This window comes from Macaca nemestrina, chromosome 4 (assembly GCF_043159975.1).
Source record: "Macaca nemestrina isolate mMacNem1 chromosome 4, mMacNem.hap1, whole genome shotgun sequence".
NCBI classification, from domain to species: Eukaryota; Metazoa; Chordata; class Mammalia; order Primates; family Cercopithecidae; genus Macaca; species Macaca nemestrina.
In genome coordinates this window covers 122,189,635-122,214,341 of record NC_092128.1, presented here as the reverse complement: position 1 = coordinate 122,214,341, position 24,707 = coordinate 122,189,635, and the positions used below count along the sequence as shown (strand labels likewise).

General features: G+C 39.4%; 1 long non-coding RNA gene across 3 annotated transcripts in view; it reads right to left on the bottom strand.

Annotated features, from left to right (window-relative positions):
* Window positions 1-24,707, bottom strand: part of LOC105492387 (uncharacterized) — a 47,524-nt gene that overhangs the window by 18,143 nt on the left and 4,674 nt on the right. Inside the window, exons 2-4 of one of the 3 annotated variants that reach the window (XR_011622387.1) lie at window positions 9,902-10,072; window positions 8,544-8,650; window positions 7,702-8,022 (exon numbers count right to left, since the gene is read on the bottom strand). This is a non-coding gene — a long non-coding RNA (uncharacterized lncRNA). Of the gene's footprint in view, window positions 1-7,701; window positions 8,023-8,543; window positions 10,073-24,707 lie in introns of those variants that run through there. The other 2 variants (XR_011622386.1, XR_011622385.1) reach the window with 2 other exon arrangements.

Genomic DNA, 24,707 nt, shown 5'->3' with positions numbered 1-24,707 from the left:
AATAGGAGTAGCAAGAAAGACTGAACTATGCTTGGGAAAGCTGAAGCCAAGCCAGGAAATGAATACATTCATATGGCATTTCTCAGAAACTGCCATACACCCAGCCTCAGAGTCATCTTGTTACAAAGTTAGATCTGGGTTCTACTGCAGACCAAATGAATCCAAGTAATCAAGCATGGACTCAGAAATGTGAACAAGCCCCTCAAGTATGTCTTGTGCTCAGTAGAGTCTCAGGTCCACAGCATTCCATGCTCAGGATCGGCAGTCAGAGAAAGAGAAGGTGGAATATCCTAAGAGCACGCAGCACAATCTAAGGATGCCAGATGTGACAGAGGGGGGTCTGCTTGGTTTTTCCCTTTTTAGAGGTTTTACCCATGCAGAGGCTGCCTGGCAGCAGTTGGTGCGGAGTCAGCAGATGAGGACACCACAGAGAGAAGGACCAAGAGGAAGACAATTCTCACAGCAGAAAGGAGAGAAAGCAAGCAATGCCGTGCACCTGCAGCAGGAAGGATGCTCTCTTCTGACTGTGGAGGGACAGAAAGAAATAGCTCAGGGAGGTGGGAAGTCAGGTGGAAGCAGATAGTGGGAGTTAGAAGACCTCTATGTTCTCTGTCAAGTTAGAGGCTACAATCCACAAGAAGAAGAGAAGGTATGGAATGAATGCTCTGCAGAAAGCAAGCTGGTGACAAAAATACCAAGATTGCAACCCAGAATTGCAAACCCTGAGCCCAGTGGCCCCAGTGGGCAGAGCACTGTGGCAGCTCTGGAGATTGAGAAAGCTCTGTCCTGGGGACAGTTTCACTAACAGGAGATGAACAAAATGGACAATATGAAACAAAGACAGGTAGTTGGCAGTATATACTTGACACTAATTGAGTGGAACAACCCATAAATATTGAAGGAAGGGTGACAATTACTGTGACAGCCTTTTCTGTTACCCTCGGTTTCTGGGGATCTTGTTGCATATTGAAATTGGACCCTGAGCCAAAGGATGATGTGTGTGAAGGATCCTGATGGGTTAATGCAATTATTCACTGACAGTTTTTCTCACTAGTGTTAAATTTCTCTTTGTTAAATAAAATATATAAGAAAACATTAAATCACAATACTTCTAAAATAATTTAATATTTCTTACAGAATACAAAAACCATTATCAATTCTTTGATGGTATTTACATAAAAATACTATGACTTAAATTACATAGGAAGAAAAATTCTCCTATCTGCCTAGTGTGTCTGATAGCAATTTTGTACGAAAAAGTGAAATACAAACAAATAATATGCTGAATGCAGTAAGCCCTGGTGGACAATTAAGGACAAAAACCAACCACATGTTTAAGGAAGTCCAGGATGAAAAATAACCCTATTACTTTTACATCCATGGTGTGTACCTGATGAGCCAATTTTAATTAAAAACAGACACAATAATATTTTTAAAGAATGAAATGAATTTTCAGTAACTACAAAGTTTACAAAGACCATAGAAATGAATTGAGAAAAAGGGTAATCTATTGTCCAGTAAAATCTTGCCTGTGTTCTTGCTCTATTGAGCTTTCCTGAGAGAGTAAAAGGAAACATAACCAAAGCAACATATTATGTATAATGTGTTTGTTAATTTGTGCTGTTTGAGCAGATGTCACGTGGTTCATTAAAAAGAAAATAGCCACATACAATTTATAAATACTTGGGTGTATCCCTAACTCTACTAAAGTCAACAGAAACCAACACGTTCTTTCAAATATTGTTAAGATTCGAAGAAATTCCTTCCTGGAACTGGGGTCTTCTGTATATTGGAAGAGCATGGATCAACTATCTACACGATCTTCCTTTAAGCAAAGTGTTCCTCCCTTCCTTCCACCTCTACTTCCACCCTCCCCATTGCCCCTTGCATATTCTGGATGCATTTTGTCTTTGGCAATGACGTTTCTTTTCCTGTATTCCTACCTAAGCCATACACATATAAGCCCTACCTATATCCAAGTTCTGGTGCTGCTGTTTAATACATAAATGTTCCTTTATTGTGGACGGTGGAAGGAACATGAATTTCCCAGTCTGGCTTCCTGCTAATGTACTCCTCTGGAATTGGTTTTGCCACTGTCATCAATAATCTCCAAGTTACAAAGTCCAAAGGAAATATTCCAATATGTCCCTTGCTTATTGGCTCTGTTGGGTTGGCAGCATGGATGGAACACTTTTCCTCCTTGCTTCCTGAGATTTCATGATGACAGGCTTTTCTAGGGTTTCTTTTGCCATGGTTCTCCTTCTCAGTCTCTTACCATTGACTTCCAAAGTTATGCTGGCATCCTAAATCTACCCAACACAGATCTCTCTCCTAAATTCTTGATCAATGTGTCCACTGCTTCATGTACTTCCATTTGGTTATTCTACTTGGACCTCAAAACCAACTCAAAACTGACTCCAAGGTTCCCCTACCCCACCAAGTCCACCGTGATATTCCATTCCTGCTGCTCTTTTAATTATTGAGCCATCAGAAAGCTTCCTTCATTGAAAGCCTACTCTGTGTCACATATCAGGCACTATGACTGCTCCTACCCAAGCAAGACCTTCCAGAAGAAATTGGCTCCAAATCTCATGTGACTCTTCCTTCTCAACAAGTCTTCATATGACTTTAATTATGGCTCCTATCATCTCTTACTTGGATTCAGACAACAGTTTTCTAACTTGTTTAATCACTGCAAGCCCTTCTCCCTCCAGCCACAAAGCTAAGTAAAAGGCAAACCTGATCTTTTCATTTTCTTAATTAAAACACCTCATTGTGCACTGACAAAGTTTATACAGCATGTAAACTGAACACATAATAAGTCTTAGTTACTCCCATTTGTGCACAACCATTTTCTAAATATCTGCAGATGCCTTTGTGATTACTATTTGATACATATTTACACATGAACTTAAACTTTTATTAATTCAAATAGTTAATCATTATATATTTTAATTGTGAATTAAAAGTCCAATTACTATCTGTAAATCACTTTTTGTTTTTAAAAATAGATGGGAACACTTTGAGTAATGGGAAATTTCCAAACTCATTAGCATGGCCTCTCTGTACAGGTGCAGCCTCGCCTCTTAGTCCATCTCATCTATATCTTTTGTTTCGAACGTACCACATCACCAGATGTCTCCAGTATGCAGACTCCTTTTTGAAGTGGTCCTTTGTCTTTTTGAGAGTATTTTGTCCACTTCTTTCTTCCTAATTAAGAAATCTCTTTGTTAACACGGAAGGCAGAGATCTTTTCATCCCAGGGAGGAAAGCCCTGCCCAGGCCCCGGGAACGAGAACAGTCACTGCATCTCCACGCCCCGTAGCCCATGGAGGGCGCATGCCCCTGTCTGCTAACAAGAGCTATGGCAGGTATTCTTAGCTCTCCAACCAGGTTAGAGGGCTCGATCCATCTCTTCTGGAATAAAATAACAATGCCTCCCACGGAGCAATATTTTCATTCCCTCCCTGTCCACCCTTCTCATTTCTTTCATGAATGCAGTTTTAATGACAGGATTGCAGTTGCTGAAAAGGAAAGGCCAAAAGAAAGCCAAAAGCAGCAGCTCCAGTATCACTGATTCTCTCATCCAATGTTCGGAAACTGCCTGCTTTGAATTTAAATCACAAAAATAACCTAGACTTCTACTTGTATTTGTGTAACTTACATCCACATAAACCCTAACCAATGAACTTCTCGTGGCTGCTTACCTTTGCATATGCTAGCAATATGGATTCCTCCTTTTCTCACCTGGCTAAACCTTTCCCAACATTCAGAAGTCAGCCAAGTCAGCACAATCTTTCAGAAGCCCATCCTGTGCGTGATAGCACTTCATACAGCATGTCATAAAAAACTGTTTACTAGTCCATCTCCCCTAGTAGACCATCTGGGTTTTTGTTTGGTTCGTTTGTTTGTTTTGAGATGGGGTTTCTGTCTGTTACCCAGGCTGGAGTGCAGTGGCACAGTCTTGGCTCACTGCAACCTCTGCTGCCTGGGTTTAAGCAATTCTCCTCCCTCAGCCTCCCAAGTAGCTAGGATTACAGGCATGTGCTACCATGCTAGGCTAATTTTTGTATTTTTAGTAGAGACAGGGTTTTGCCATGTTGGCCAGGCTGGTCTCGAACTCCTGACCTCAGGTGACCCACCCACCCATCTTGGCCTCCCAAAGTGCTAGGATTAAAAGTGTGAGCCACTGTACCCCACTGGGCCATCTGTTTAGTAACTCTGATGTTTATACCCACTTTTCACACATTAATTGATTTCCTTTAAGCCGGTAACCACATTAGACCCAAGCAACAGGACAAAGAGCCCTATTCCCTGGGATCCCTTGATTTTCAGAGCACGATTCTGGCCTTCATTTAAACCACTCCCCTCCACACAGATAGAGGATTCCCCCAGACCAGGGGATGTGCCCATTCAGACCTTATGCTCGTCTTCTAAACCACACACGCAAACTGGCACCACCAGAATGCACTGCCAAACCAGGCCCACACTCTGAGCCCAGTTCAGGACCTTCAAAGGTGTTTTCCACATTCAAACTCCTGACAGCTGAAGACCCACAAGGTGTTGCTCCCCTAATCTGGGGCAGGAGCAGGAGTGGGAGGCAGGAGAACTATCTAGGATGAGGCAGGACAAAGCTTGGACAAGGGTATCCAGGCAGACAGGTGTGGGTGAGGCTCCTCACAAAGTGAGGCAAAGCAGAGGGAGAAAGAACAGGAGTGCACTGCTGTGTTCCCTCGAGCAGAGGGCACTCAGACTCGGCTCCCAAGCCATCCCACCTGTGCCAGAGTAGGAGGATGGGAATGATTTTACACAAGGCCTGGCAGTTACGTTCCTGATGTGGTATGCAGGCCTCATGTTCCACTCTTATCAGTGCCCATAAATGTTAGAAAGAAGGTATTCTTGAAATTGCTAACCATGTAGCGTATATATTAAGGCTGTTAAATAAGCAAAAATAAAGAATGAATGAATACAAAGCCACAAACATCTCATGCATATATGTACTAATTCAGCAAATCTTTCCTTATCCAGTGCCAAAATGTGAGTGTGTTTGGATGTGTGTATGTGCATTTGTGTGTGTGTTTCTGTGTGTTTGTGTGTGCATCTGTGTGCCTGTGTGTTTGTATGTCATTTGTATGTGTGTTTGGGCGTGTGTTTCCGTGTATGTTTCTGTGTATGTGTATTTGTGTATCTGTGTGCACTTGTTTGTGTATCTGTGTTTACATGTCTGTGTATGCTTTTTCGTATACGTATATGTGTTTGTGTGTCTGTGTGTGTGTGTTTCCGTGGTGAATAAATAGGTGCAGGCTGCTATGGTTTGTGGTTTGTCCTCTGAATTGTCAAATTATTTATTTTAAAATTTAAGTATTATTTAGTTATTAAAAATTAAGTTAAATTACTTAACTATTAAAAATAAATAATAATTAAAATAGAATATTAAAAAAAATTCTGAAGTTCTGTGGATGACAATTTAAGGACCCAGAGGAGCAGCCAGGAGATCAGTTTCCCAGCCATTGTGATGGCCCTGGAGAGGAATCCCAGGTGGGGCTTGCAGAGCTGAGGGAAAGGGGGTTTTTGGAGTCCTTGCTGTCTGTGAAGGACAGACTTGGGAGCTAGAGAGGCTACAGAGAGGTGTACAGCGAGTGGCTTCAGACTGTATCAACTTGATGTCTTCCTGCCTTTCTGTGGTCCTCACCTGGCTTCCTAGAGTTACCAAGGGACTTTAAGTAGACATTTCATAGGCTTAGAAACTTGTTTTGGCATTTACCTCAGTAGAGCCAAGGATGCAGGATGGCTCTGCACACTGGTTACTCAATTCTGCAAGTACCTGCAAGACTTATATACCCCACATCCCTCCCTTGCTGGAACAGGCACCTGTCCGCCAGCTCCTCTCTGACAGTCCCCACTATATCCCAGACTGCTTTTACAAAGAGTAGCGACCATGTGCATATCTCAGCAAAGCAGGTACTAAAGAAGTCACCAGTCGTGCCTCCTTTGCATTCTTGATTCAACTTCTAGGTTGCAAATGAAAAACAAAACAGAACTGACAAAAACCCAAACTCCTTGAATGTGGCAGTCTCATGACTTTTTCCTAAAACTGCCTGTACCATCCAAACTTGAACTCTAAGCCTGATAGTCAACTTGCCTTGTTTGCACACACTTAATGTGGTTAAAGAGTGAATGATGCAATGGAGATGATAATCATTACAAAGTGAAAAATAAGTTCTGACAAACAGAACAATTCAACAGAAAAAAAATTGCATCAGCAATACCTGGATCTTAAATAAAAGGGGTAGTTTACATATAGAACTCTCATAGTCCCTTTAAATCTTCAGATCCACATGGTACTAATGTATATATTTAAGTAAATTAGCATAAGCATAGTCTAAAAGAATCTCTTCCTAACAATATGCTTTATTTATTCCCAACTCCTTGCTGAAAAGTATCTGTTGGAAGCCCAGGCACTGAGGGAGATGCAATACTACTTATGCAAAAGCCGTTTAAATCACTGACTGTAAGAATGTTATTATGCAAGATGTATTGCGCCAGACCCAGGATTGCACTCTGAAGTTAATTCACAAAAGTAGAGTAATTTGTAGTTACTTAGAATGTTTGTCACAGTCCTTTGAATCACCTTCCCTCTGATATTGGAAATGCAATATTTGGAGTACTTGTGAAGGCATTAGACTTGTATTAAGGATGTAAACAAACTTCAGGTGAGCCTTCTAACTCCAAAGGTACACAGATGCTATTGTGTATCAGAGAGATTGGGCATTCAAGACAAATGGACATAAACTGCTAAATACTTGTGTATGTGTCCACTAAGTGAGTCACTAGAAAACAACACGAGAAAACATGTCCTTTTTAAAAAACACACTAAAAGTGGTGAATTTCAGCTATATACAACGCAATAATGGCAAAATGCTTTGGAGGACTCAGGGTAGCTGATTCAGTGGTTAGTGTCTTGTAGACAATGTGGTAAAGTTAGTTTCAGACATAAATACATACAAAAATGTGTTTCTCTCTCCTTTTAAGGCAGCCTGACCAATTTGGCCTTTGTTCTCTGCTCTTGCCGTTAGATTGATTCAAGGCTAAAGTTGATTGACGGGAGCTGCCTGCAGACACTGTGGGCAGCCTTCTGAGCAGCACTTTGTAGAGTTTGTACATTTGATTTGCTCTCTATAACTTACAGTAAGTTGAAGGAGGCCACATCCAGGGATCAATCATTTTGAGCAAATATGTTTCCAAAGTTTCTCTACTCTTCATGACTCTTTTTTTCCATTGTGTGTACATATATACCCCACATGAATTCTTTTTTCAAAATATGTTCACTTAAGGGAGTTGAACAATGAGAACACATGGACACAGGGAGGGGAACATCACACACCGGGGCCTGCGGGGGGTGGGGAGCTGGGGGAGGGATAACATTAGGAGAAACACCTAATGTAGGTGATGGGTTGATGGGTGCTGCAAACCACCATGACACGTGTATACCTATGTAACAAAACTGCATGTTCTGCACATGTAACCCAGAACTTAAAGTATAATATTATATTTTATATATATATACACACATATTCACTTAAATAATTATCTAATGGAATCATTGGAAGGCCTGAATCTTTCAGTAGAATTCATCAGCATCCGCGGAAATAAGAAAGACAAAGTATAAAGAGACATAGTTTTGAGCAAGAATGAGTTTATTTAGCAACCTCTCATTAAGTGAGAACTGTTCTTAGGATTCTCCATCCCAAGGCACTTTTTTTTGACAACAAACCAGTATTCATGGAGATCATGTTGTTTTACTTTCCCGTAGAGATGGTAAGGATACCCAGGAGTCAATAACGTGTCTCTACCAGTAGATGACTTTGGAGATTTCATCCTCTAGTTTCTACAGTTGTCATCATTTGAGGTCAGGGCTGCTGCTGCACTCCTAAACTCAACCCATAGTTGCTTTAATGAATTTAAATAATGTATTTACCTACAAATCATCAGCGAACATTGCAGGAGAAATCAAAAGTACTGCTGGAAGAAAACAAACAGGTAAATTATATAAGTATGTGTGTGTGTATATATAATCTTTTTAATATATAACATATATTCCGTAAGTATAATACATACTACTAGTATAATGTATAATTATGTGTATTATATAAAACATTATACATATATTTATTATATGTAATATTTTTTAAACTCCAGCAGTTAAGCGTATATTTTAGATAATAATTGTTTATTAAAGCCTAAAAATGATTATAATGAAATTATATTTGTTTGGATGTTCACAGATCAGACAACAGTGGTAGCTGAAGCTATAAATTCTTATTTTTTGACTGGTTAAAGGCCTCGTCCTCTAATTCTGAAATCTTTACTCCCCTATGTGAATCAATTTCACATTTTAGCATATTACTAAAGACTTGTTAGGCAATATAGGGAAACCAGAGGCTACAAATATACTTAGCATACATTAAATGTGCATCCAGTTCATCAGTCTTAAAAACAAAAACACATACAAACTGTGTATTCTAGGGAAAAGTTAAAAATACCTTCTATCCAACTGTCTTACAAACAGCAAACCATGAAATCAACTGGGTGTGAATGCACAGGAGGCCACTGCAACAAAATATCTCCGTATAAAGTAATGCACAGCAATCTGTCCATAGGCCAGGAGAAAGACAAAGTGAATGACGTGGAGGAGGAGGAAGAAGAAATACAGAAGTATAAATGTATAAAATAAAAGTGCCTCTGGGCATGCGCCTCTCTCTAGAGAGCAGCTGAGGGGTCTGGAGAGTCTGATGTCAGAACAGTCCCTGCTAGTGGCTGCTTCTACAGCCTTTCACTCCCATCGTGCTCTTTGCTTCTCAAGATGCCCTTGCTTCCTGGGCTCCTCTATCTCCCAGTGCAAATTCCTAGATCCCCAGCTAGACTCTACTGCAGACCAGGCACCCTGCTGTGACGGAGGAGGAGTCTGGCTCACCCCAGCTGCAGCAGATCCACAGGGACTGGGAGAAAAGAGACTGGAGAAAGAGCTCAGTCTGCCTGGTGCTTGCCATAAGAATGAGGGAAATGTTTCTCCTTGTCCAGGCAAGGCAGTGGGGAAGTGGGATATTTTAAAAAGCATCAAGGGTTGGGCCTGACTCAAAGGATCGAAAGATTAAAGTTGAGATTCATAGGGCACAAGTAATGTGATATTTCTAGTTAATAAAATGCCTAGGCAAACCTGGGAGATTTGGTGTCATTTTTACTGCTTTCCGAAGGAAGTACCCTGTGAAGATTTCCATAATATCTTTTCTAAGCATTTTCATTGTACAAGGAAAATGCAATGACCCCCTGACCACTTCACATTGTTGGTGTCAAAGAAGAAGTATTATAATAATTAAACTCTAGTTCTTAATGTCCAGATATAAATACATGTATATATGAGCCACCATAAAGTGTATTTGAATATGCAAAAGCTGAAAAAGAAGTAATATCTTACTGTTTCTCATTTAATTTGTGTAATTACATTTTGGTTACATCATGGTAATATTATCAATGTTTTACAAATGCCCTTTGGAAATGACATTTTTGGCCAGGGGCAGTGGTTCATGCCTATAATTTCAGCACTTTGGGAGGCTGAGGTCAGAGAATCACTTGAAGCCAGGAGTCCTAGACTAACTTGGCAATATAGCTAGACCCTCTCTCTACAAAAAAATTTTAAATTAGCTTGGCATGTTGGCACGTTCATGTAGTTCTAGCTACTCAGGAGGCTGAGGCAGGAGGATTATTTAAGCCCAGAAGTTCGAGTTTACAGTGAACTATCATGGCGCCACTGCACTCCAGCCTAGCCCAAAGTGAGATCTTGTCTCAAAAAAAAACCAAAACAAAACAAAAAGAAATGGCATTTTTAACCATTTTTACATACGTTTCATATGAGCTAAATCAAGAATGGTTTGAACTGCAGGTGTATTCTCCAGCCCTTGTCCATGGTGCTAGCGCTGGTAAACATTCATGGCCATGACTAATCTGGCATGGTCTTCATCTTTGCTCAGTGATGAGACGGGCTTCATGTCTGCGGTCTGCTCCTCCGTTGCCTCTGTCAAAGCAGTTGAATAGTACATCTCTAAAACTCAAGTAGAGTCTGCAGCCTGCACACTCATCATGAGTCCTAAATTACCAAGTTTTGTATATGCGTGTATGAAAACAGCATAACTCTAAGGGAGTGACAATTGAGACCACACTTAGGTCTAAAGGAGAAGCAAACAAAAAGCAAAATAAGAGATGCAAGTTTTCTTTATTAAAGCAAGACTCACTTGACTATGCCCCCCTGGCTTTGTAAGCACAAGGAGAAATGGTGACTGTCCCTGGGTGGCCTTTCCCAGTGTTCCCTGGCAAAGCTGAACACTGAGGAGCAGATGGGTAAGTGTGCAGAGAGACCCAGAAGCTCCAGAAAGGAATGGGTCCTTTCCTTTCCAGTGGGTTGGACTGGATGTGCCAAGGGCCACTGAAAGAAAGGGTCCCATGGGAGAGCTCACCATAGGGGAAGGTAGACTGGGGGCGACCAGCACCAGCACCAGGGTCCAGCATTGTCCCTCAGAAGTGTGACCCACAGACCTGGTGTCACAGTCTGCCAGGGATTCACTTGAAAGAATAACCAATGCAACATCTCCCCAGTACACACATGTACATGCACGCTCATCCCTCACACACTGGAAAGGTGAAACTTAACAATTTTCAGTAAAAACTCTCTACATTCATATTCACAACCATAAGGGACTAAAACACTGTGCATATGTTTTGGTTGCTAAATCTGTCCGTTGATCTACGTCTGATCACAAGTACTTAAATTACTTAACATTTTGGCTAATGTAATTTCATGTTATTTCAAGTTTATTGTTGTCAAATTTGTGTTAGTATTTCTATTGTGTTGTGTTAGATATTTAATTCACAAAAACTGATTCATAGCAAAAAAGTCGTTCATCAAAGTATAAAATTAACAATGAAAACTGTAATTAAAATTTTAAATTCCAAATAATTTTGTAAAAACAAATTGTAAGCAGGATTCCAGTGTTGGTGGAGACTGTGAAGCCATGACAAGTGAAACATTCACGGAGAACCACACCACGCATGCAGAATGAAAAAGAATGGTGTAATTAGGAAGTATGAATGTAAATAACACAAAATTGGGTGGGGCTAGCAAACTATTTGCCTATAAACTCCAGTGCATAACCTTTTAAGAAACAACTTTGTTATTAAAAAATAATAGTAGTAATTTTAAAAGTATTAAATCAACCATACTTTTTGTTTTGGATAGGCAGGAAATAAGTCTTTCTACTATGAATTAGTAAATTATGGTACTTCCGTGAGGAAGAGAACAAAACTACAGAGCAATCATTCAAAGTTCCACTTGCACTATAGAGCAACTGAATGGAAATCATTCTCCAGGTCTATAACGAACGCAGTTCAAATCCTGCTAATGATCAGTGACCTCAATGGCTCTCAGGATCACCGTTCCCTGCAGGAGGCACGGTGGTTGGTATCAGTATCCCGCTGGCTTCTTGGGCTTTCCAGAATACCCACACTCTTCTTCTGCTTCCCTTAGTGGAGTTTTGTCAATCACGTTTTATTTTGTCAATCACCCCAAATTTATTTATGGAAGTTTGGCTCATTATTATAACAGTTTAACTTTAATAAATATCATGTTAAAGTATGAATAAGGATACAAAGAGTGGTTCCAACGAAAATCAAATTGAATGCTTTCAATAAAAACAAATAAACGTCAATTGCTGAAAATACTTGTAGCAAATTTAGATAGGTCTGAAAGACCTAGGGGGTAGAGAATCATATAAATTTAGTGGTACTGTCCATGTCAGTTGTTTCCCAAGAATATTTACATTCAGAATCCACGTTAAAGAGTGGTGACAGGCCAGGCATGGTGGCTTATGCCTGTAATCCCAGCACTTTGGGAGGCCAAGGCGGGAAGATCACAAAGTCAGGAGTTCGAGACCAGCCTGGCCAATATGACAAAACCCTGTCTATACTAATAATACAAAAATTGGCTGGGCATGGTGGTGTACACCTGTAGTCCCAGCTACTGAGGAGGCTGAGGCAGGAGAATCGCTTGAACCCGGGAGTCAGAGGTTTCAGTGAGCCGAGATCATGCCACTGTACTCCAGCCTGGGTGACAGAGTGAGACTCCGTTTCAAAAGACAAACAAACAAACAAACAAAAAAAGGAATGGTGACAATGAGTATGCTGACAGCAAGAATAGGTCTTGTAATAGTAATTTTTACAAAGTCTTGTCCCTTCACCAAATAGTCACAGTAAATGCCCACTCATATTTTCAAGTTAAGCTAAAATGTCTAAGTTATGCTAATGACTTTTTCATTCCATATTTTAATAAGCTTTTTTTCAATTAAATAAACAACTACTGCTAAGTTTATCAAATTGGCTAGACAGGCATCCACTGTAATACATTCATCAGTTCTCCACAAGCAACATGGAAATTATTATTTTAACAAAGGAACTTCGTGCATATTGGTTAACGAAATGATACGCAATCTGAAGAAATAAACTCCTGTCACATAGGCATGCCAGAAGTAATGCAGCCAGATAAAACAACAGGTATGCAAAACAAATCAGAATTTTGGAATATGTGAGGAAAACTTAGCAACCACAATATCATCTATAGGTTTTTGAAATCTCATTCAAAAGAAACCTCACGCTAAGGAAAAACCAATGGTTCACAAAAATGGCTGCCCTGGGAACCCATGCTAGAGTGGACAGTAGACTGTAGTGGAACTCATATTTTGGGAGGACCTAGGATACTGTAGGACCTATGCTACAGGGAAAGGCATATCTTCATTTAATTACAGATGAGTTTGTGAGCACAGAAACAGATTTGATTATAAGGACACTGTGACAGGTCCTGATCAAAGGCCAGCTGTAATGGCAGCTACTTTAATTATCAAGAACCATGATCAGGCCACGCGCAGTCGCTGATACCTGTAATCCCAGCACTTTGGGAGGCCAAGGCAGGTGGATCACTAGGTCAGGAGTTCGAGATGGGCCTGGCCAATATGGTGAAACCCCGTATCTACTAAAAATACAAAAATTAGTCAGGCATAATGGCATGCGCCTGTAATCCCAGCTACTCAGGAGGCTGAGGCAGGAGAATTGCTTGAACCCAGGAGGCAGAGGTTGTAAGCCGAGATCATGCCACTACACTCCAGCCAGGAAGACAGAGCAAGATTCTATTCCAAAAATAAAAAAAAAAAAAAAAGATCATAGTAGTAAAAGTTAACTTTTTTTGAGTATGTAGTACTGGACAGGTAATGTTCTAAATACATGTAAGATAGATACTATTTCTATCCCCATTTTATAGATGAGGAAGCTGAGGCAAAGATGGATAAAATAACTGGTTTAAAATAACACAGTGAATAAGAGGTAGAGCCAGGACTGAAACCCACATAATCGAGCTACCCTATGGTGTATGCTGGGCTTATGACTGAGATGCTGGAGTCTCTGCCCACACCAGTCCCACCCAGGCATGTCCCTCGCCTACTGGAGAGATATGAGCAAGAGTACGGGCTCCACTTTTGAACACTATCAAGTGATGGCTGTGGAGGGCTGGGGCTCAGACTAGTTTTTGAAATAATGGCTCTGAAAAAGCTAGTAAGGCTATTCCCATAATTTGAAGTGACTGATGTGAGCAATATTTCTCAACAACAAGTCCATTCTAATGGAGAGCCCAAAGAGCCTGCGCCAAAATATCATATTTTTTAATATTGAAAGATCATGAGGTTCTTAAGAAGATTATCACAAATAGTTTTATTGCCAACAGTATGGCAATTTCCTAGTGCTTAATGATTTTCTTCTTTTGTTGGAGCAAAAAAGTCAACAGCGGATTATTAGGTATTAAAATAAAACAAAATACAGACCTTCACCCAAGAGCTGGAATGGAAGTAAAGAAATGCTTCTCTGAATGAAGTATATCAGAAGAATGGGTAAGAAATCCACCCACAACTACTCCCAATTGAAACATCTAAGCACCCCACTTTCAAATCGGATGTCTCAACTTTTCTGAAAAGGTGCTGAAACAAATTTTCACTAAGAAGTCTCTATATAGCTTCTGAGTCTATGGTTGAAATAAGTACCCCAGACTGTGACAGAAACTTCAGACCTTTGCTGCGTTTCTACCAACTTTTAGTAGTGAATCAAAAAAATAATTTTATAGAAATAAAGAAAAGAATATAAAAGAACTTTATGTGGAAACTGACTTAGGGCTCAAAATATCCACTGTCTAGCCAAGCATTTGAGCTTTGAGGAAGGATTATAAATAATACCTTTTCTCTCCCTCCATTATATAGTGACACTAATCATTAGAGTTAACAATATTATGTTTTCTTTTAATTATATTAAATTTATGATAGCTACTAATTTTTTTCTTTGTAAACAAACCAAAAATCAGTACTCTTGGTGGCTGCCATCTTTGCTGTTTGGGAGCCTTCACTGGTGATACCTCCAGGTACTGGAAAAACTGAGGTGACTAGGGACCACAGCAGCCCTACAGAGTAGTGGCCAGACTGTTAAAAGGAAAACAAACAAACAAAAACAGCAACAACTACAACACCACCGACTAAAATTCCATCCAAAAGTCAGCAACCTCAAACATCAAAGGCAGATAAACCAATAAAGATGAGAAAGTATCAGAGCAAAAATGTTGAAAACTCAAAAAGTCAGAGTGCCCACTTTCCTCCAAATGACAGCAACACCTTTCCAGCAAGCAAACAGACCTGAGCTGAGACTGAGATGGCTGAAATGACAAAAGTAGGCTTCAGAATGTTGATTGAAATGAACTTCGCTGAGCTAAAGGAGCATATTGTAATCCAGTGCAAGGAAGCTAAGAATTATGATAAAACAATGCAGGAGATGACAGCCAAAATAGCCAGTATAAAGTGGAACATAACTGACCTGATAGGGCTAAAAAGCACACTGCAAGAACTTCACAATGCGATCACAAGTATTAATAGCAGAATAGACCAAGTGGAGGAAAGAATCTCAGAGCTTAACGACTTGCTTTCTGATGTAAGACAGGCAGAGAAAAATAGAGAAAAAAGAAAAAAAAAGGAATGAACAAAACCTCTGAGAAATACAGGATTATGTGAAGAGACCAAATCTATAACAGATTGTGGTACCTGAAAGAGACAGGGAGAATGGAATCAATTTGGAAACCATATTTTAGGATATCATCCAGGAGAACTTCCCCAGTGTAGCTAGACAGACCAACATTCAAATTCAGGAAATGCGGAGAACCCCATACGATATCCCAAGAGAAGATTATCCCCAAGACACATAATCATTACATTCTCCAAGTTCGAAATAAAAGAAAAAACATGTTAAGGGGAGCCAGACAGAAAGGTCAGGACACCAAAAAGGGAAACCCATCAGACTAATGGTGAACCTTTCAGAGGAAACGCTACAAGCCAGAAGAGATTGGGGGGGTTAATATTCAAAATTCTTAAAGGAAAGAAATTCCAACTGAGGATTTAATATTCACCTAAATTAAGCTTCATAGGCAAAGGAGAAATAAGATCTTTTTCAGACAAGCAAATGCTGAGGAAATTTGTTACCACCAGACCTAACACTAAATATGGAAAAGAAAAACCACTGGCAACCACTACAAAATACACTGAAGTACGCAGACCAGTGACACTGTGAAACAACCACAAAAACAAGTCTCCAAAATAACCAGCTAACATCATGAAACAGGATCAAATACACATATAACAACATAACCTTAAATGCAAATGGGCTAAATACCCCAATTAAAAGACACAGAGTAGCAAGCTGCATAAAGTACTATTGGTATGGTGTCTTCAACAGACCCATCTCACAGGTGAAGATACACATAGGCTCAAAATAAAGGGATGGAGGAAAATTTACCAACCAAATGGAAAACAGAAAAAAACAGGGGTTGCAATTCTAGTTTCTGACAAAACAGACTTTAAACTAACAAAGATCAAAAAAGACAAAGGAAGGTATTACATAATGGTGAAAGGTTCAATTCAACAAGAAGAGCTAACTATAGTAAATATATGTGTACCCAATACAAGAACATTCAAATTTATAAAGCAAGTTCTTAGAGACCCCCCAAAGAGACTTAGGCTCCCACACAATAGTAGTATGATACTTTAACACCCCACTGACAATATTAGACAGATCCTTGAGACAGAAAATTAAAGGTATTCAGGACCTGAACTCAGCTCTGGATAAAGTGGATGTGATAGATATCTACAGAACTCTCCACTGAAAAACAACAGAATATATATTCTTCTCATCACCACACAACACTTGCTCTAAAATTCATCACATAATTGGAAGTAAAACACCCCTCAGCAAATGCAAAAGAACTAAAATCATAACAAACAGTTTTTCAGACCACAGTGCAATCAAATTAGAACTCAAGATTAATAAATTCACTCAAAACCACAGAACCACATGCAAGTTGAACAACCTGCTTCCAAATGACTTTTTGGTAAATAATGAAATTGAAACAGAGATCAGGAAATTCTTTGAAACTAATGAGAACAAAGATACAATGTACCAGAATCTCTGGGATGCATCTAAAGCTGTGTTAAGAGGGAAATTTATAGCACTAAATGCCTACATCAAAAAGCTACAAAGATTTCAAATTAGCAACCTAATCACACAATTAAAAGAACAAGAGAACCAAGAACAAACAAACCCCAAAGCTAGCAGAAGACAAGACATAACCAAGGTCAGAGCTGAACTGAAGGAGACAGAGATGCAAAAAACTCTTCAAAAATTAACAAATCCAGGAGCTCTTTTTTGAAAAAATTAATAAAATAAGTAGACTGCTAGCTAGACTAATAAAGCAGAAAGAGAAGAACCAAATAAACACAATCAGAAATGAAAAGAGGATACTACCACTAAACACACAGAAATACAAACAATCATCAGAGAATATTATAAATACCTCTATACATACAAACTAAAAAATCTAGAAGAAATGGAAAAATTCCTGGACATATATACCCTCCCAAGACTGAACCAGGAAGAAATTGATTAGAAACTGAAGAGACCAATAATGAGTTCTGAAGTTGAGGAAAAAAAAAACCCAGAACCAGATGGATTCACAGCTGAATTCTACGAGAAGTACAAAGAAGAACTGGTACCATTTCTACTAAAACTATTCCAAAAAATTGAAAAGCAGGGACTTCTCTCTAACTCATTCTATGAGGCCAACATCATCCCGATGCCAGAACCTGGCAAAGATACAACAAAGAAAACTTAAACATTGATGCAAAAATCCTCAACAAAATACTGGCAAACTAAATCCAGCAGCATATCAAAAAGCTTATCCACTACTATTAAGTAAGCTTCATCCCCAGGTGCAAGGTTATTTCAACATATACAAATCAATAAATGTGATTCATCACATAAACAGAACTAACGACAAAAACCACATGATTATCTTAATAGAGGCAGAAAAAGTCTTCAATAAAATTCAACATTCCTTCATGTTAAAAAAAACTCTCAATAAACTAGGTATTGAAGGAACACACCTCAAAATAAGAGCCATATATGACACACCCACAGTCAGTATCATACTGAATGGGCAAAAACTGGAAGCATTCTCCTTGAAAACTTGCATAAGACAAGGATGCCCTCTCTCACCACTCCTATTCAGCACAGTATTGGAAGTTCTTGCCCAGGCAATCAGTCAAGAGAAAGAAGTAAATTGTATTCAAATAGAAACAGAGGAAGTCAAACTACCTTTATAGATAGCATGACCCTATGTCTAGGAAACCCCATTGTCAGCCCAAATGCTTCTTAAGCTGATGAGCAACTTCAGCAAAGTCTCAGGATACAATATCAACGTGCAAACATTGCTAGCATTCCTGTACACCAATAACAGGAGAGGCGAGAACCAAATCATGAATGAACTCTCATTCACGATTGCCACAAAAAGAATAAAATACTTAGAAATGCAGCTAACCAGGAAGTAAAGGACCTCTTCAGGGAGAACTACAAACCACTTCTCAAGGAAATCAGAGAGGACATAAACTACTGGAAAAATATTCCATGCTCATAGATAGGAAGAATTAACATCATGAAAATGACCATACTGCCCAAATCAATTTATACATTAAATGTTATTCCCAATAAATGCTATGCCCATTAAACTACCATTGACATCCTTCACAGAATTAGAAAAAAATTATTTTAAAATTCATATAGAACCAAAAAAGAGCCTGAATAGCTAAGACAATCCTACGCAAAAAGAACAAAGCTGGAGGCATCATGCCAACCAACTTCAAACTATATTACAGGGCTACAATAATCAAAACAGCATGGCAGTGGTACAAGAACAGACACATACCAATGGAACAGAATAGAGAACCCAGAAATAAGACTGCACACCTACAACCACCTGATATTCGACAAACCTGACAGAAACAAGCAATGAGGAAAGGATTCCCTATTTAATAAATTGTGCTTGGAGAGCTGGCTAGCCATATGCAAAAACAAAATGAAACTGGACTCCTTCCTTATGACATACATAAAAATCAACTCAAGATGGATTAAAGACTTAAATATAAAACCCAAAACTATAAAAACCCTAGAAGGAAACCTAGTCAATATCATTCAGGGTATAGGCACAGGCAAAGATTTCATGACAAAGACACCAAAAGTGATTGCGAAAAAAGCAAAAATTGACAAATGGGATCTAATTAAGCTAAAGAGCTTCTGCACAGCAAAAGAAACTATCAACAGAGTAAACACACAACCTACAAAATGGAAGAAAATTTTTACAGTTTGTGCATTTGACAAAGGTCTAATATCCAGCATCCATAAGGAACTTAAATTTGTACAAAAGAAGCACATAACCCCATTAAAAAGTGGGTAAATGACATGAACAGAAACTTCTCAAAAGAAGATGTACATATAGTCAACAAATATGAAAAAAAGCTCATCAATGATTATTAGAGAAATGCAAACCAAAACCACAATGAGATCTCATGCCTGTCAGAATGGCTATTATTAAAAAGTCAAAAACAACCGATACAGGTGAGGCTGTGGAGAAAAAGAAATGCTTTTACACTGTTGGTGGGGGTGTAGATTAATTCAACCACTGTGGAAGACAGTGTGGCAATTTTTCTGTAGCAGGACAAGCCACAGGCAAAACCTCTCAGACACCAAGTTGTAGAAGGAAGGGCTTTATTCAGCTGGGAGCATCGGCAAGCTACTGCCTTAAAATCCAAGCTCCCCAAGTACACAATTTCTGTCCCTTTTAAGGGCTCACAACACTAAAGATTTTACATGAAAGGGTCATGACTGATTTGAGCAAGCAGGGAGTATGTGACAGGGTGCACCTGCATGCACCGGTGGTCAGAGAGAAACAGAACAAGGCAGGGAGTTTCACAATGTTCTTCTATACAATGTCTTCTATACAATGTCTGGAATCTATGAATAACATCGGTTTCTAAGTTATGAGTTGATTTTTAACTACTGGGTTTAGGCCAGGCAGGCCCAGGCCTGGTTTCAGGCCTGGCGCCGGGCTGCCTGTCTTTGGTTTTACTTCCATGTTTTTCTTAAAACAGGTACTGAGTATAAAACAATATAAAACAATATGAGAGGGTCTCTCTCTTTCCTCAATTCCCCCCTTTGAGACTCTCACTTTTTATTAGTGGGAGTTTTCACTCTTATTTTTGCTACTATGTATTTTTGTGCAATAGATTGATAGTGATTCATATAGTACATTTGTGCTGAAGCATTTTGGTGAACTAAGGTAGTGATGAAGTTTTTTTATCATTTGAAGAAGTACAGATAGCAAACAAGGGAACAGTAAGCAGGTTCTTATTACTATTATAACTTTTATTATAAGAGTTTTAAATCCTCCTAGTGCTGGTAACTAATTTTTAAACATGACTTCAGGGCCTAATTCATGCTACACTTGTATGGGCACATGTGTCAGTTGTGTCATAATTTTAACTATATCTTTTACTACTTGCCTTTGATTATCTATGTGTAGACAGTAATTAATAAGGTTAAATTTTTTATAGACCTCTCTTTCAGCTGCTAGCAAGTAGTCGAGAGTCAATCTATTTTGATAGATAGCATTTCTTATCTGAGTTTCTTGCCAGGCCAGAATAGTCAAGACTTGACCGGTTTTATTGGTGATAATTTTTAAAACAGCTTGCAACCGTATGATTCGGTTGAGCATGTAAATGGGGGTCCGGTATCCCCATGAGCCATCTTGTGTCTAAGTGGCAGACCTATAGTATTGTATAATTTTTTAGGAGGTCATTTATCATCTTTTTAATTACCTATGGCTATGCTTCGCTTTCTACGGGAAACATAGACAGGGAAGCCCAGGAGTTCGCCTGTTTTTATGGGGAGTAGGAAGAAAGATGGTTTAATAGTGCCAATAACACAACCACCTGTCCACTGGTCAGGCAGTTTAGCGTAGGCTCTATGTCTACATATTCAGTACATATCCAGTATATGTACTGTATATGTCTACATATTCAGTACTACATAAGCCGGTGGGGGCAGTCCAGTCCTGGTGGAATTCCAGATGGGCCCAGACAGTTTGCAACCTTGGAAATTTACTGAATGAATCTCTTTCTGTGTAATTGGAACTCCACCATGTAACTGTTTTTTGGGTACCATTATACAGTTTTTGCCCCCAGACAACTAAGTCATCCTACAGAACGAGGGAATTTTTTCCTTTTTTTAGCTATGCAATGTTGTCCAATAATTGAGACTTTTAGAACCTAGAGATGATCAGGGGGATTTTTTGGGGCCAGGAATTCATCAGGAACTGGGTCTGTAGGCACTAATTCTTGGGCTTCTTATGGCCCATTGATCTCTTATTACAGTTTTTCCACAAACATAACATGAAGTGACATTTAGAGACTGGGCTACATGCTCGACTAATTGCAAAAACAAATTTCTGGTTTTTCCTGGAGTCTCTGGTACTGGCACATTTAGTTTATCATAGAAAGTCTGAAATACTCATTCCAGAGAGAATTTACGAACCTCCTCTTTTACTAAGATATTTACTTTAGGACCTAGTCCTTTCCTGTTGATGCCCAGAGATACGTGTTCTTCTTTTTACTACCTTGGGTTTAAGGGATTTGTAATTACTAATTTCAAGGGGTTGCAGCTTCCACTCATAAAGGAGGGGCTGCCTACTCCTTTTTGGAGCTATAACAGGATCTTTTTTATCCTTTTTACAATAGTCTAGATGACACAAGACCAGTAATTACATACATTTGCACATGAGCTTAATTCATGGCAGATATACTTATTTCCTGCCGTGTAATCTTTTTTTTTTTTTTTAATTTAAAGAACTGCATCTTATTCTATGCTGATTGCTATTGATAGTGGCACAAGCATTAAATTTTAGGGTCATATGCTTGGAGATCCCTCTTTCTTCTGTCCTAGCTATTACTTTACTCGTGTCACCTAGAAAAGGATGAGTCCTTAATTTTATTTTAAAAACTGTGGTCATGGGAGCTTAAAATGGGTTACAACACGCATCAGGTTGGTTATTTCCTGGGCCACATACCTTGGATAGAATAGCATTATACAAACAAGTTTCTTTCAGAGTCCTGGTACACTTATAATAACCATGAAGTAATAGGACTATAGTAATCTTTTGTCCTATCTCTGTGACTTGATGTATATACTGGGAACAACCCTCAGTCTGAGGAAAGTCAGTTGAAGTGCTTACCGTACAAGTCCAAATTTTAAGGAAAATGAGTCCCATGATGAATTTCCTCATGCTTCAGCCATGCATAGACCAGTCAGCTTCCGGGTGGGACTGGAGCAGGGCTTGTCGTCTTCTTCAGATGACAAAGGAGCTGGCGAAGCTACTCCCAATCCATGTACAGCTCCCAGTCTACTGATGTTTAAAGATGGTCTCAGAGGTTGGGCTTACTAGAATAAACTGAGTCCAATACTTTACACAGTTATGTTTAACTGGGATCTCTGATACCAGGAGCATGGTGGCGGGGTTTAGGGTATTGCAAACTTCAATGGTTACGCGGGGATTTTCACAGAGCAAGTTTTGGTATCTAATTAGTCTAGCACTCATTAGCTAATGGTGTCCTTTGGTATTTATTAAAATTACCACAGCATGGGGGGACTTTAGGTTTTACCTAAGAGTTAGCTTGCCAGCTTCTTGTTTTAATAGGGCTGTTGCTGCCAGGGACCTTGGACATGGGGGCCAGCCTTTGGAAACCCCATCTAGTTGTTTTGAGACATAGGCCACTGGCCTTGGCCAGGGCCCTACAGTCTGGGTTAAAACTCCAACTGCCATTTTTTTTCTTTTTGACACATAGAGTGTAAAGAGTTTTGTCAGGTCAGGTAGTCTCAGGACTGGGGCCGACACGCATTTTTCTTTTTAACTTACGAAAAGCTCGCTGCTGCTGGTTGTAATAGATGTAGTTTATCTAATCTACATTTCTATTGACTGTCATCTACCAAAATATTGACTTAAATCCTGAAACTATTTGATTTCAAACTTCAAATTGATCTGGTATTCCTTGTGGGGCTCCAATTGCATCTAAATAGACAGGAGAGTTGGGAAACCTATAAGGGGCTTCTCTCGCTTTACCATGTCTTATAATTATTTCTTTTTCTTTGGTTGATGAAATGCCAGAGTGAAAAGGATAGCCAAATGGACTAAAGCACAAGTGCCACTCCAGTTATTCAGCAGAGTGCCCAGTAAAGGTCCACAACACACCTGCTCTGGGATGAACAAGGGCTGACTGATTGATAAGCTCTTAAAAATTTTAAACAAAAGCCAAAATTGACAAATGGGATCTCATTAAACTAAAGAGCTTCTGCACAGCAAAAGAAACTACCATCAGAGTGAACAGGCAACCTACAGAATGGGAGAAAAATTTTGCAATCTACTCATCTGACAAAGGGCTAATATCCGGAACCTACAAAGAACTCAAACAAATTTACAAGAAAAAAACAACCCCATCAAAAAGTGGGCAAAGGATATGAACAGACATTTCTCAAAAGAAGACATTCATACAGCCAACAGACACATGAAAAAATGCTCATCATCACTGGCCATCAGAGAAATGCAAATCAAAACCACAATGAGATACCATCTCACACCAGTTAGAATGGCAATCATTAAAAAGTCAGGAAACCACAGGTGCTGGAGAGGATGTGGAGAAATAGGAACACTTTTACACTGTTGGTGGGATTGTAAACTAGTTCAACCATTATGGAAAACAGTATGGCGATTCCTCAAGGATCTAGAACCAGAAGTACCATATGACCCAGCCATCCCATTACTGGGTATATACCCAAAGGATTATAAATCATGCTGCTATAAAGACACATGCACACGTATGTTTATTGTGGCACAATTCACAATAGCAAAGACTTGGAATCAACCCAAATGTCCATCAGTGACAGACTGGATTAAGAAAATGTGGCACATATACACCATGGAATACTATGCAGCCATAAAGAAGGATGAGTTTGTGTCCTTTATAGGGACATGGATGCAGCTGGAAACCATCATTCTCAGCAAACTATTGCAAGAACAGAAAACCAAACACCGCATGTTCTCACTCATAGGTGGGAACTGAACAATGAGATCACTTGGACTCGGGAAGGGGAACGTCACACACCGGGGCCTATCATGGGGAGGGGGGTGGGGGGAGGGATTGCATTGGGAGTTACACCTGATGTAAATGACAAGTTAATGGGTGCAGCACACCAATATGGCACAAGTATACATATGTAACAAACCTGCACATTGTGCACATATACCCTAGAACTTTAAGTATAATAATAATAATAATTTTTTAAAAGTGATAAGATTTGGCTGTGTCCTCACCCAAATCTCATCTTGAATTCCACATGTTATGTTGTGGGAGGGACCCAGTGGGAGGCCACTGAATTATGGGGGTGGGTCTTTCCTGTGCTGTTTTTATGATAGTGAATAAGTCTCATGAGATCTGATGGTTTTCAAAACAGGAGTTTCCCTGCACAAGCTCTCTCTTTGCCTGCTGCCATCAGTGTAAGACATGACTTACTCTTCCTTACCTTCTGCCATGATTGTGAGGCCTCCTTAGCCACATGGAACTATAAGTCAATTGAACCTTTTTTCCTATATTTAAAAAAAAAAAAATTTAAGCTCACTGCATCCCTTCAAGTCTCCAAGGAATGTTAAGTCTCCTCCCTGCCATGAGAGACGTGAAGTGAACTTAGTGTTGGTAGACGGAAGCTGGATGGCCCTCAGGGGCTGACCTGCAGGGACTTCCGGATATAGCAGAGAGAGCTTGGCATGACTTAATATTCCAGGCTGTAGAATCCTGGAAAAGAGCTACCATGCATCCCACGCCTGGTCAACTGGAGGACCACCTTAGTGGAAGGGGGCAATCAGGGCCTCTGGCCTGCCATATACACAAGCATAACAATTGCTTTTGTTTAATGTGCAGATGGACTATTTGATCCATTTCAACCAGGCATTTGCATCTTGGTATGTTGTCTTAATTGTCAGTTTGTTTTAAGTCTTTAACTTCTATGATCCTCTAGCAAAATGAATGTTTCCTTTAGCACCTATTTTTATTAGCTTTTAGACCAAAGAAAGTTAAACACCATTTTATATTTAATAATGCTTCTTATATGATTTTTATACCAGATAAGGTAAATTTTACCTTTATGTT